The following is a 13822-nucleotide window of genomic DNA, read 5'->3' on the forward strand; positions in this document are numbered from 1 at the left end:
CAGATGGAACACAAATGAAATATGATTACAATGCAAATGATGTACAAATGGAACACAAATGAAACTAAAATGAAACACGATTACAACACAAATGAAATACAAATGGAACACAAATGAAAAGAAAATGAAACCTAATTACAACACAAAAGGTACAAATTGAACACAAATGAAACATGATTACAACACAAATGAAATACAAATGGAATACAAATGAAACGAAAATGAAACATGATTACAACACAAATTACATACAAATGAAACGAAAATTAAACATGATTACAACACAAATGAAAGACAAATGGAACACAATTTTTTTTCTGAACTTCTCACTATAAATGTAGTAAGTAATATTTTAATTTATAATTTTATTGATTTGAAAAATACTCAAAAATCGCTAATCGTTCGCGAATTTCACAATTTCCGACGCGTAACTGCTTATAAACACAGGCTGGTATGACGTCACAGACGCCTTCCGCGCAAGAACGTAATGGCAAATCAAAATAGGTATAATTTTAACCATTGTTGAAAACTTTTAAAACGTTAAATTAAAAATGTGTAATTATTTATTTTTTTACAGTTATACAAATAAAAATACAGTGTACACTGTTCCTGGGTATTGTAGAAGTTATATATGGACCTATAAATCGCATGCTTTATTGTATAATACTAGCTGACGTAAACCCGGCTTTGCTTGGCGTTATCCTTATGAGATAGATATATATACCATCACGTACGCGTATTCTGTACGCCATTTTAAGATATACAATTCAATGGTAATTTTTTTTTCACAACTTCTTTACAAGTCATCGACTTTTCTCTACTTTCTATAAATATAATATGCATGTATTATACACAAAAACGTTTTGGAAGAAATTCTCTAAATGACAGTCAAAACCCTATCAAAATCCGTTGCATAGTTAAGAAGAACTAAACGCACAAACAGACAGACCCGGATAGCGACATTACTATTTGGGGATCACGCGTCGCGCGTCGCCAGTCACCGAGCTAGGGGGTGAAGACAGCATAGATATTTTTTATAGAGCTTAAGGCGAAGCTTAGTGCCAAATCACTATTTTGATTAATCTTTATAACGAATTGGTGTACATTTTTGCTTTCTTATAAAATAAAATAAAAACCAGTTTCTTGCTTGATATCGAACGTTTGTAGACTCTGTCAGTCAAGCGATTTTAATGCCTATTACCCACGATATAAGGTATACCAAGAATATACACATTTTTGGCTTGTAACTTCCTCTTAAAGGGAAGGAACACAGAAGTGGTCAGAACAAACTATTAATATTTACATACAAGCTTGTACCCGGTGTTGCTCGGGTTTATGAACGGGGCCGTTTTAAGCTGGGAAGGTGCCCAAAATATACTTTTGCATTGGAAATGTCAAATAAATACCGAATACCGCACACTAGTCCAAAATGCTCAATGATCTAGGAGCCCTGTGGAACTATGACATCGCCAAATGAAGTAAGTGACGAGAGTGAAGGGGATGGAAAATAACTTACAACCCTCACAAAGATAAGGAAAAGCGGGGCAGTCGATTTTTTTCTATGTGTCCCCTTAGGGTAGGTATGTGGAAGATTTTAGATGAGGTGTGGATGAAGTTAGTGGAATATAAATAATTATGTTCAGAAACACACAGAAAAAGCGCTGTAGGCGAAATTATTTCTTTGGTATTCCCAATTGGGGTAGGTATGTGGTGTGGGTAAAAGGAGTGGAATATGAATTAAAACATTCACAAAGACCCGGAAAAAGCGTCGCAGGCGAAATTTTTTCTACGGTATCTTCTTATGGTAGGTGTGTGGTATGGGTAAAGTTAGTGGAATATTTTATTTATTTTTATTTATTATTTAAACATTGTACATACAAAATATGATATTAAATATATGTATAGTAAATTATTTTTCTTAGTCCTTCTTCACTAGGGTGACTGTGTGCTGAGGAGGACTAAAGTTATTCATTTCTGTTTTATTAGTTTTCTATATCGTTTTTAATGTTTTTTCAGTGTTTTTTCATTATTAGTTTTCTATATCGTTTTTAATGTTTTTTCAGAGTTTTTTCATTATTAGTTTTCTATATCGTTTTTAATGTTTTTTCAGAGTTTTTTCATTAATTATAGCCAGATTATTATTCGTGATTTGTAATCATTCAAATTTTCTATTCGCTTTATATCAGGGGAAAGATGTTGTAGAGTTTCGTCGCAAAATAAATATAAATTCTTTGTCCGAATACGAATTATTATATTCATAAACGAACGGAAAAAGCGCCGTAGGTGAAAATTTTTCTATGGTATTCCCAGTACATTATGAGTGAAGGGATTGGAATATATATTTTTTAAATGTCCAAGTGCAGACCAACAAATGCTTTCGATTTTTATTAACCCTAATTATTTTAGTATTTTAGTATTGCTTAAAACGGAACCTTTAAAACACATCAGCTTAACCGGCTAGTAGCCGATTGGACAAATGCATGGAATTTTCACCCAGGCGTCGAGAGTTCAGACCAATACTAGCCAAGTCCTCCATCATTGCACTTGCAATATTTTACATTTTTTTTTTTTTTTTTGATACATTTTTTTTTTACAATATTTCATATTTCAACTCAGTAATGTTGGCCTCACTGGGTTGTTTACCCGTGCTGAGGCCCCCATTTTATAATTTAAGAATTTATACATTTAAAAAAAAAGAAAAACAACATTAAAATAAAGATAAATTTAAAATAAAAATAAAGATTAAAAATTAAAATATAATTATAACACTAAAAGAAAAATATCTAAGAGAATGTAAATCGGCATTTATAATGATATATGTGTTTGTGCGTGTTGCATGTTTTATATATTTTTTTGTGTTGCGTGTATATGTTTTATTCTTTTATGTTATAGAATTTTGGTAATATTGTCTTTTTGTTCTTTAATCCATTTTTTTATTTTGTGTTTGAATTTATTTTTATTTTCCTCAATTTTTGTTTCAAGTGGAAGACTGTTGAATGCTTTAATAGCGTGGTATTTATGGTGTCTTTGTCCAAAGGTAGTGTTTACCGTCGGAGTTTTTATGTTTTCTTTGTACGCTTGTCTGACCGGTCTATTAGTGATATTTTGTGTTTGTTGGGGTTTGTTTTTTTGGTCGAAAATGTAGTTTAGTAGTGTTTTAACATATAATTGGCGTATATCAAGTACGTCACAGCTTTTAAATATTTGGTCTGTGTCGGTTAGTTTATGTTTTTTGAGTATTACCTTTAATATCGTTTTCTGTGCGATTTCTATTTGAGTTAAATTAATTAATTACAATTAATTAATTAATTACAATTAATTTAATTACACACAATGTGTTTTTTTTCGAAATCTGTGTCCTCAAAGTGTATCATTTTGGAACCTAGCCGAAGTCCCCTCCAACGTTGAGGCTCTACGGAAAATTTGATGTATTATTTTCCGAGTCCTGTGTCGTCAATCGTTTTCATAGCATCCCCACAGACAACATACCTATTAATCCTTAAGGAACTTATTTCTCAGTGCAGTTAATATCAAAAATGCCCCCCCCCCTACCGGCGCCCCTGTATAACACCATGGTTTAAGGCGATGCACTACGTCGTGTAATATTTTAAATTGAGCCGCTATCAATAACAACTCTTACGTAGATGGCGATAAGGTTTAAATTCCCGCTTAACACCATCCGCCTGTTTTGATTTATGCAAGAAAAAAACATTGCCAAAGAGTGCCATTTATTTTATTTTGTGGATGTTCAGGCATAAATATTTAATTTTTTTTCGATCATTTTATAAATAACTTAATTTTCCACGTTATACAATAAAATCATAACCGAAAATGGGTTCGTAAGTAGGAGATTTTGAACTATAAAGCAGTTTTCATAGGCCTTTACATTATTTTTTCTGGGCTTATAAAAAGACTTATCTAAAAAATACTCGATTTTTTCAAAGGCCAAGATGTATTCTACTCGCAGTATTTAATTAAAGCATCTGAAACATTTCTAGGCGACCAAATTTTCAAACCAAAAACACATGATTTTGCATTTGCATGCATAGCATCGCCTTAAGAAAAAAGCTTAAAATGAGGTGTTCATTCTCTTTGGAGATTAAAGATATAAAATTAAGTTATAAAAAGGAAAAAAAACGAAAAATGATATGAAAAAAACAAAACATAAAATATGACACTTTCAGTGGAAGTTTTAAGCCAAATATAAAAATATGCTAGTTTTTTTACCACGATACATCTATTTTTAAATATCTTTTAAAATATAAAAAAAAGGTTTTGTTTGAGGATTGTAGCGATTGTATTTTCCTTCACCAAATTCCGATAGGGAAGGACCGGCATTTATGTCGTATATTAACTGTTGTAATGTCACCAAATGATATAATGCATTATCATCTAAAACGAGTCGGAAAGTTGGTTAATTTCCGAAGATTTGAATTCATTAATTGCCGAAAACAAAAGTGAAATGAAATTCAATAGATGTATTTAAAAACAAGTTATTGTGCTATAATTTTACTTAAATTTTTATTAAAATATTTATTAAGATATAAATATATGACTGAGGATTGAACCTTCCTCCCGGGGACTGGAATCAACAGCGCTAACAACTGAGCCAAATCCCGATTGATTAGGACCGACATTTATTTCGTATATTAATCATAATGGAAGTGGGTTAATTTCCACTTCCGAGAGTTGCATTTATTCATTCACGAAAACAAATGTGAAATTCAAATAGATGTATTCCATGTATTTAACAATAGATGTATTCAATGTATTTAACAATAGATGTATTCAATGTATTTAACAATAGATGTATTCCATGTATTTAACAATAGATGTATTCAATGTATTAAACAATAGATGTGTTCGATGTATTTAACAATAGATGTATTCAATGTATTTAACAATAAATGTGTTCGATGTATTTAACAATAGATACCTATGTATTCAATGTATTTAACAAGAACAAGTTTCATAAAAGTATAAATGTAGGTACTGTGCAATCAAAAACAAAAACAAGGAAATGCGTAACCGATGTGAGTAAATACTGCCACAGATGACTGTTGACTTATAATAAAAAAATTATCTATTTTAGCATATTTTTGCCAATATTTCAAATATATTTTTATAATAGTTAATATTTTGATGCAACATGGTCTATTCATAGGTTGTATGTTGTGAGTTGTACATTTTAGGGGCAATAAAATTATTATGTCTTTGGGCTAATATTATGGTTTTGCAATGGAGTACTTACTATTATACAGAGAAGCCATATTGTCTTTGGCTAGAACGGTTAGATTTTTTTGTGAAATTGTTAGGATGCGTTTAAATAAATTTTAGACATCGAATGCTATAGGTCCAAAATATCGCTTTCTTGGAATAATGTATTGTTTGGAGGGGTTAGTTTTGATTTCATAATTTATTTATGTATATTTTATAATGTAAATAAGTACCTACTTACCTTTATCTAAGTAATTTTGTTCATGAATAAAAATAATAGTGAATATATCAGAATAAGGAAGTTGAGTCCATTTTTTAAATTTTTTTTTATCAATGTTCGCATTCAAACTTAAATACTGGTATTTTTTTTAAAGTCTGTTTTCATAATTAAATTAATTCTCAAAGTTTAAATTTTACTAAACCCGCCAAAACGAGTGGAATCCGAGCGGTAAGAGGCGGGGTGTGGGTGTGACGTCATTCAAACTGTGAGAACCACGTCGCTTAAACATTTTGTATGAAAAAAAAATTAATTCTTCAATAAGGAATTCCAGTATTTTTTTTACCAATGTTAACCGTCTATTAGAATTGATGTTATTAAAAAAAAAGAAAATTGATTAAGATTTCATAGTTAAATTAATATTTTAAGTTAGAATATTTGCTTCCGCCCGCCCGGCACGGTATTGAAGACGCTATTTGTTGACCGCCGCGCAGAAAAGTAAGACCAAAAGTAAAATAACGGTTTACAGCCCAGTTCACTGTGAGACTTTTCTGCGCGGAGGCCTGAAGTGTAATGAGACATGTATAATAATAAAAAATTCTAAGCGATGCAATAAACAACATATTATTATAAAGCACTATACGAATATGTATCCTTAGAAATCCATTTTATATAATAATAACAACAAATACCTACATAAATATTTGACAATAGATGGGAGCTATTTTTTTCACATAGGTCCTATTGACAAGGGGGTTTCTCCGGGAATGCAGCTGGTTTTCAGCAGTGCCTTATTATATGGTAAAAAAAAGATGAAATATTTAAAAGCCATCACCACATTATAATATATATTATAATGAGTAGAGAATAATTATCATGTCATGCGAAATCAATAAATATACCTGCACAAAACTAGTGGTTATGGGGAAATGTCAGATGGGTAGATACGCAATGATTATTATACTGTAAAAATGTATTATATTTATCGTAACGTACAAATGAACACAATTAATAATTTGATATACTTACTTGGAAGCTTTAACTCCACGACCGGCTGTGATTTGGCCCAAATAAACGTTTGGCCTATACACCTCTCTCATCTAAACCGACCATCTCTCATGTAATAGAAAGAGATGCACCATAGGTGATCCGTTGTACGTACAAGTCACGACACATGTGACGTCAGAATTCTTTCGACCAATCGTGGAGCGTATTCAGTTTATTGCTATTTAATGCCTTTTCAAGGACGTTTAACTAATTCTAAGAATAATAATATAGAAATATATTTATATATTTAGAAAGAAGATATTTTTTGATCTACATGAACATATTTTTTATAAGTCAAAATATTTTTCACTCAACTTCCTTATTGATGTTACGCCACTGATTTAGATCGCTGTGTTTGATTTGATATCGCGCCTACCTACGTACAAACATATATTATCGGGACATAAGTATCTGAGAAAGAAGATTCGCTTTGGTTCACCCGAAACACGATGTCAATGTCAATAAGGATACAGTGGCGAATTAGCTTCAGATAGTCGCAGATAACCATCGATTCTTGTGGTAATCCTGCTAACTAATAGAGGTGGCTATTGACTGGATCATAGATAATATAAATAAATGGAGATATGGCATGGAATCGTGCGGACTATTGCCGAGCTACGACCAAACTGCACGGAATATCAAAGTGGCGGGGGGCGGTGCCAATTAATGTTTTACGTTTGGTGTGTAGGTATAAGAACAAAGGCGGTGCGACGGTGTGTGTAGATGCAATATGCAGTAGTGTGGGTGAACGATGTTGGCGACACACGTAATGCGCGCGTTTTCATATTAAGGCGAGATATTAATATGATTTTTTATTCTGACGAAGTGTTTACCAGATGTAAGGTGATAACGTAGTGTTAAGGCGATGCACTACGTCGTGTAATATTTTAAATTGAGCCGCTATCAATAAAAACCCTTACGTAGATGGCGATAAGGTTTAAATTCCCGCTTAACACCATCCGCCTGTTTTGATTTATGCAAGAAAAAAACATGGCCAAAAAGTGCCTTTTATTTTATTTTGTGGATGTTCAGGCATAAATATTTAATTTCTTTTCGATCATTTTATAAATAACTTAATTTGCCACATTATACAAAAAAATCATAACCGAAAATGGGTTCGTAAGTAGTAGATTTTGAACTTTTAAGCAGTTTTCATAGGCCTTATACATTATTTTTTCTGGGCTTATAAAAAGACTTGTCTAAAAATTACTCGATTATTTCAAAGGCCAAGATGTATTCTACTTGCAGTATTTAATTAAAGCATCTGAAACATTTCTAGGCGACAAAATTTTCAAATCAAAAACACATGATTTTGCATTAATACGTATGGCATCGCCTTAATATTCGTAGCTCGTAGCCCATCTCCCTTACCATTGTCTATGGGTTGTATGGTGTGTAGACCAAAGCCCATAAATAAACCACTTACATAAATAAGCCAAAGTCCTGGACAGAGCATTAGTGCGATTTTGTATGAATGGCACTGAACCCAATCAATGGTGAGGGGAAATTGCCTGGCAGCCATTTTGAATGACCACCTTTTAAACTGATTTGTACCTATGCAAAGTGATGCATAATGAAGTGTTTTTATTTTATGTTTGTTATAACGGCTTGTAGTTTTTGGGGGTATTTAATAAGAGAAGGAATGGTTAAACATAAGTAGTTTTTTGCAGTTCTCACACCTCTTCCCCCTCACCTTCAATTTTTTTTCGAATTGCTCCGTCCAGGGCTTTTTAGCTTCATGGTGAAGGCCAAGTATCTCGATAATTCTAGATAGGGCGTATGAACCTTAAAATGAACACCAAACCCAAAAATATTGGTTCAAGGATTTTTTTTATCAAAAAATTGATTATCTCGCAGTTGAGAGATCGGAAGAAGCATTGCTTTCAAGAAAGCAAATTCGTCTTCCAGCAAGTTCGTCCCTTTAGTATTGTGAAGATCATGTTTTATTAAGATGAAGCTACAAGCCAAAAATGTGTATATTCTTGGTATACCTTATATCGTAGGTAATAGGCATTAAAATTGCTTGACAAACGGAGTCTGGAAACGTTCAATTTCACACAAAAAACTTTTTTTTATTTATTTTATGAGAAGAAAAAAAGTTAATCGAGTGAAACTGTCACAGATAATCTTAGCTATAATACTGTATTTTTTAAAAGTCTTTTCCTTTACGTATTCATACATTTCTAATGAAAGAATGTTTTTTTTAGTGGTTTACATTTATATTTTTTATTGAGTAATTTATTAAGTTATTTGTATTCTACTGAAGCGAAACGATAGAAAAACCTTCAATTTATCTAAAACATATTTTTTGGTATTCATAATGTACACCAATTCGTTATAAAGATTAATCAAAATAGTGATTTGGCATTAAGCTTCGCCCTATATGTATATAGCTATTTGTATTAGGTATAAATATACCTAATGTATATCTTCGAGGCGGCGCTTGTATTAAAGTACAATTGTACAATTGATAAAAAAATCTTACATTTCTTTATAGCAAAACAACTACAACACGCGACAAATTACCACAACGTTTCGCGTACGTTTTTAGGAGCTTAAACAAGTTTACATCAAACCGGGTTGTTAAGCCCCCGCTTACACAGTTTCTACCGATTTATAACAAGTTTCTCGTTAACGCTTTAAGTTTTTAAGTTCCAAAAAAATATATGTTATTTTTGAAGATAATAATCTAAACATTTGTTATGCCGAGACGTTAATTATATGGAGTTGCCTTGATAGAAAAAAATCGCAAAGTAAGCTTGGAAAATAAATACATAAAATCATTTTGCGGGATATTTTTGCTTTATTTCAAACGAGTTGTGTTTTATTAAATATTTTCACCATTTTCGCTTAATTATTATCGGTTTTTTTTTAATATTAGCGCGCTCCCTCTAACATTCGTATTTATTATCCCCCTTTCAAACTAACTTACTACGGGGCCTTAAGTTCATCTCTACACAGGGAGGGGGGTAAAGCAGGCTAACTTCGGGAGGTGATTCTACATAATGATAGAAGTAGAAAAGAAAAATAACTTTTTAGAAATTCTAATGTTTATTCCAATGTTGCCATACAAAAAAAAATTATCCGTAGAAGAATTTTTTTTCCCGTACTAACAATTCAACTTTTTTACCCAAAAACTACCTTAAAACACTTGTACTGTCATGTAGAATTACACCCTGAAGTTAGCGCACCTTAAGCTGGGTCCAGACATGTTCTTTTGTCCGTACCGTACCTCCGTTTCGTACCAGCGTCGCGATCCAAAAACTCTGGACGCATCATCTTTTGTCCGTACCGTACCTCCGTTTCGTATCCGCGTCGCGATCAAGAGCCCGTATCTCCGTAACGTCGCTGCGATCATCGCGTGTCCATTTCCTCCCACCATGTCGTCGACTGCGGAAGTGTTTGAGAATTTGACGATTGCTTGCGCGTCCTTCATTGTTATTCACAATAATATAACGAAAAAAAAACAAAAAAGGCGACGTTGGTGGGAGTTAGAATTGTTCAAAAACAGAGAAAGATGTAAGACGCCGCGAACACGTCCAGACTGGCGCAGACCCGTACCGTATCGCCTTTGAACGGGCCGAAAAACCGACTCGCGATGGATCGGAGCGTACCTCTATCCGTATCGAGATGCCGTACCACCGTACCGTACCGAACGGGCGTCCAAACTAGCGTTCTTGATCGCGACGCTGGTACGAAACGGAGGTACGGTACGGACAAAAGAACATGTCTGGACCGAGCTTTAACCCCGGACATCTTGTATCTGATGCCTTTCGGGCCAGCTGAAATTAACAAACTACAACATGGGATTGAGCGAGAACTTTGTGTTCCATTTTATTTTGTAGAGAACTTGTACGTATATCTAGGCTTTCGAAGCGAGGCATGACTGATAGCAACGAAATTCGACAAGGAGATGTGTTATGAAATTACTCTTGAATAGTGCTATTTTTAGATTGGAACAAGGAACTCCAGTCCCTTTGTTTATTTTTAATTACCTTCTAACTTAAATACCAGTATATATATATTTACTGTTATAGTTAGCTGTTGTAACAGTATAAATAATTTTCAAAGTTTTAATTTTTCGGGTCTTTGAAATCTCACTAAATCTGTGGTTGCTGTGTGACGTCACCAGTCACAAAAAGCCTACGTTTTATTTTAACAGGCTTTGATTTGTATGGCGGCGTCGAGAGTCGAGAAGTTTTACTATAGTTTAACCACTTTTAATAAAGTTATGTAAATATATTAAAACAGATTTACAACAAAAACAAGTATTCTGTACGAAGATCTTAGATAACACGAACAATAGCGTGTGTCGCTCTCCATAGAGAGAAAAAAACTGCCTTATTTTTAAACGCCTGGGGTCTCAAAAGTTGCGTATGATCTGTAGCTATTCGAAAACGTAAAAATAAATGAAATTGGTGTTCACTATTAGCTCGCTAAAATGGCCGGAAGTTTTGAAAAAAAATTGATTTCGTGATTTGGGAAAAAAATAAAACAATGGGTTCATATTTTATATTTTCTATCACACTTAATTTTATTTCCATAACTGCAGTACAAAGAACGAAAAATAAATATTTTTTTATACATTTGTGATGTGTTTGTTAAAAATATAAAAGGGGAAAATAACACTTTTTATGGTTAAATTCGAGATACTAAACAATAACGTACAACAACATTTTTGACCAAAATACAACGAATAAAAAATAATGGATGCTCAAAATTGAATGATAACATATTGTTAAAACAGTAATTATTTAAAATCTTGCATAGAATTAAAATTTGGCATTATGTTTCTTGAATGTTGCTTGGCGTAAATATAACCTTTCTACATAGACATATGAATATTAGTAGACCTGCCCTAAGTGATTAAAAGCGTATTATCCCCACTCCCCATACCGGTTCCATTGGAGCCGGCTGTGCTCGCGTATGGCCTCAAGTGAAATTTGAAAACGTGACGTCATCATTCTTGTGCGAACTATGGTCGAGGCATCATCGGTTCATTTTACGAAATAACACGGCAAAATGTTGACTTGTAATATGAAAACTTGTAAAAATAGATGTGAAAAAGAGAATAAACCCAATTGTCGTATTACATTCCATATATAAGCATTATTTTACTTTATTTTAAGCATATTCACATCGTATAATATGAATCAGTTGTTACTATCACATCGAGAAACGTCTGGACGCGAAACACAAAGCTGGTTGGTTGCTGGGAAGTAAATTATGAACATTTATAAAAGTGTCTTAACTAAATACTTAAACGAAATATTCGACTCTGAAAATAGAACCGAATTTTTTTTCCGAATTTGGACTTCGCAAATTTGTTCATAACGTGGCGAGTAATTTGCGCTCCCATGTAAAAATGTCTATTCATTCAAAAGCAGATTTTACTTTTAAGAAGTAAATGGTGATATTATAATGCGAGATGCCTATTTACTGTCAGATTGATTTATTGACGAATCACAGTCAGCTTCACTCCCTTCGTTCTTCAACAGTTGATTTTACCCCTCGCCATTATCTTCTCGTCTATTAATTCCTATGTCTGTGCCTTTCTAGCATTGTAACCAGCAACAGAAGAAGACGCCTCTGTGGTCAACTTCACACACCTTTCCACTGATTGTGTGTGGCAAGGAAATTTAGGAAAAAAAATTTACATTTCCTTCATCACACAATTTAAGTAATTCGTCCGTTTTTACGTTGCTCATGAGTGGAGGTTGTGTCAGAATTAAATTTGTGGCCTGCCAGTCAATTAATTCTATGTAGCTATTGCAGTTGAAATTAATTTTTGGAATTATGAACTCTCTCACTCCTGAAGTTTGAAGGGCCCTATATTTAATGATCCTTCTACATCCTAGCTCCCTTATACATTTATTGTCATCGGTTAACATTGATAGAATAATGTTTTCCGGGTGTGCAAAATATGCGTTCCTCTGAATCACGGGGTCGACAATAGCTTTCAATTCTGCTGAAAGATATCTGGAAATGCTAACCATTTTCCAGAGATTACGGGCTCCATCTATACAAGAACTATTGCACTTTATGGTAAACCATGTTGGAGCATATATACTCTCACAATAAAGGTGGCCAATATCAGCAAATTTTCTGTTGGGTTTTCCGTTGCAACATATAGCCGTAATATTCTGTTTGCAGTTGTTAGCCACCTGGCATGAGACATTTTCCCTGGTTGTTTCCTTGCCAAATCTACAGTTATCATACCTTTTGACACAGCCAGATACATATTATATAAATAATTTTGGTCCGTGCTTAATTTTTCTGTTATATTTTCCGGTATGGATGATTGAATGGTAAAAAACCGAATAATTTTCATGTTTAAGTTTCTTCCGATTGGTCCCGAGAAAGCTACAGGTCCGCTAGTCGGTCCATCTAATGAAGATAGCAGATGTCGCAATGGTAGTTTATTGGCGTGCAGCTGGCAGATAAGCCATTGCAATGGCTTTCCAAGTCGCTGTTCCAATCTTGAAATGATTCCATTTTTCCGGCCAGTGTTTGTATTTCTTCCGTCACAACCAACTGCAACAATTTTCTCCATTTGACTATTTTCCTCTTCCAAAAGAGAACATATGGCATTTTCGCTGTCTTTAGCAGTACCAGATGATGGCGTAGCGTGTCCGAGATACACTGATCCTGGCTCCTGCACAAGCGTTATGTGTTCTTCAACTTTTATTCGTCGATAAAATTTACTTCCTTTCTTGATAATAAACATTGTTTTGTCCTTGCGCCCATCGAAAAATAAACCTTCGATATTTGTCAATTTACGGCTATTTAATAACATATCTCTAGTTTGCTTTCTAGTTATTCGTAATCTACTATGATCTATAGCGGAAGACGGACCAGCTTCATTTAAATATTGTAAAACCGCAGAAGCAATGGCAGCTGCTGCTCTGTGTGATACGCCGTATCGATCACAAATTTGAGATAACTTCGTCAAGGGATTCTTAATCTTCGAATATTGTATATTTTGAGGAGATAATGTATCATGAGCCACTGCAGATTGATGATCTTCACTTAGCGCTGGTTCCTCATCAGAATCTGAAAAACTGTTGGAAAGAACAACTTAAACTTGACAAAAACAAACATCTTATTGTGGCAGGAGTAGGGGTACAGTGGTAGGAGAAGGAGGTGGTGGAGCAGACGAAAGGAAAGGGGAGATGTTCATTTGAGTCTTCAAATATCAAACCAAGTCCAATAATTGAAAATTAAAGCAAACTAAATGGCAATGGAAGACGTTTTAGTGGATTTTTACCACTTTTTTGTTAATTTCGGAATTCTTGTAGATTTACTTGCATTAATAAAATTGATTTTTTTTTTTTAATTTTT

This window comes from Hesperophylax consimilis, chromosome 26, assembly GCF_061612785.1.
Source record: "Hesperophylax consimilis isolate HC1 chromosome 26, BYU_Hcon_1.0, whole genome shotgun sequence".
NCBI classification, from domain to species: domain Eukaryota; kingdom Metazoa; phylum Arthropoda; class Insecta; order Trichoptera; family Limnephilidae; genus Hesperophylax; species Hesperophylax consimilis.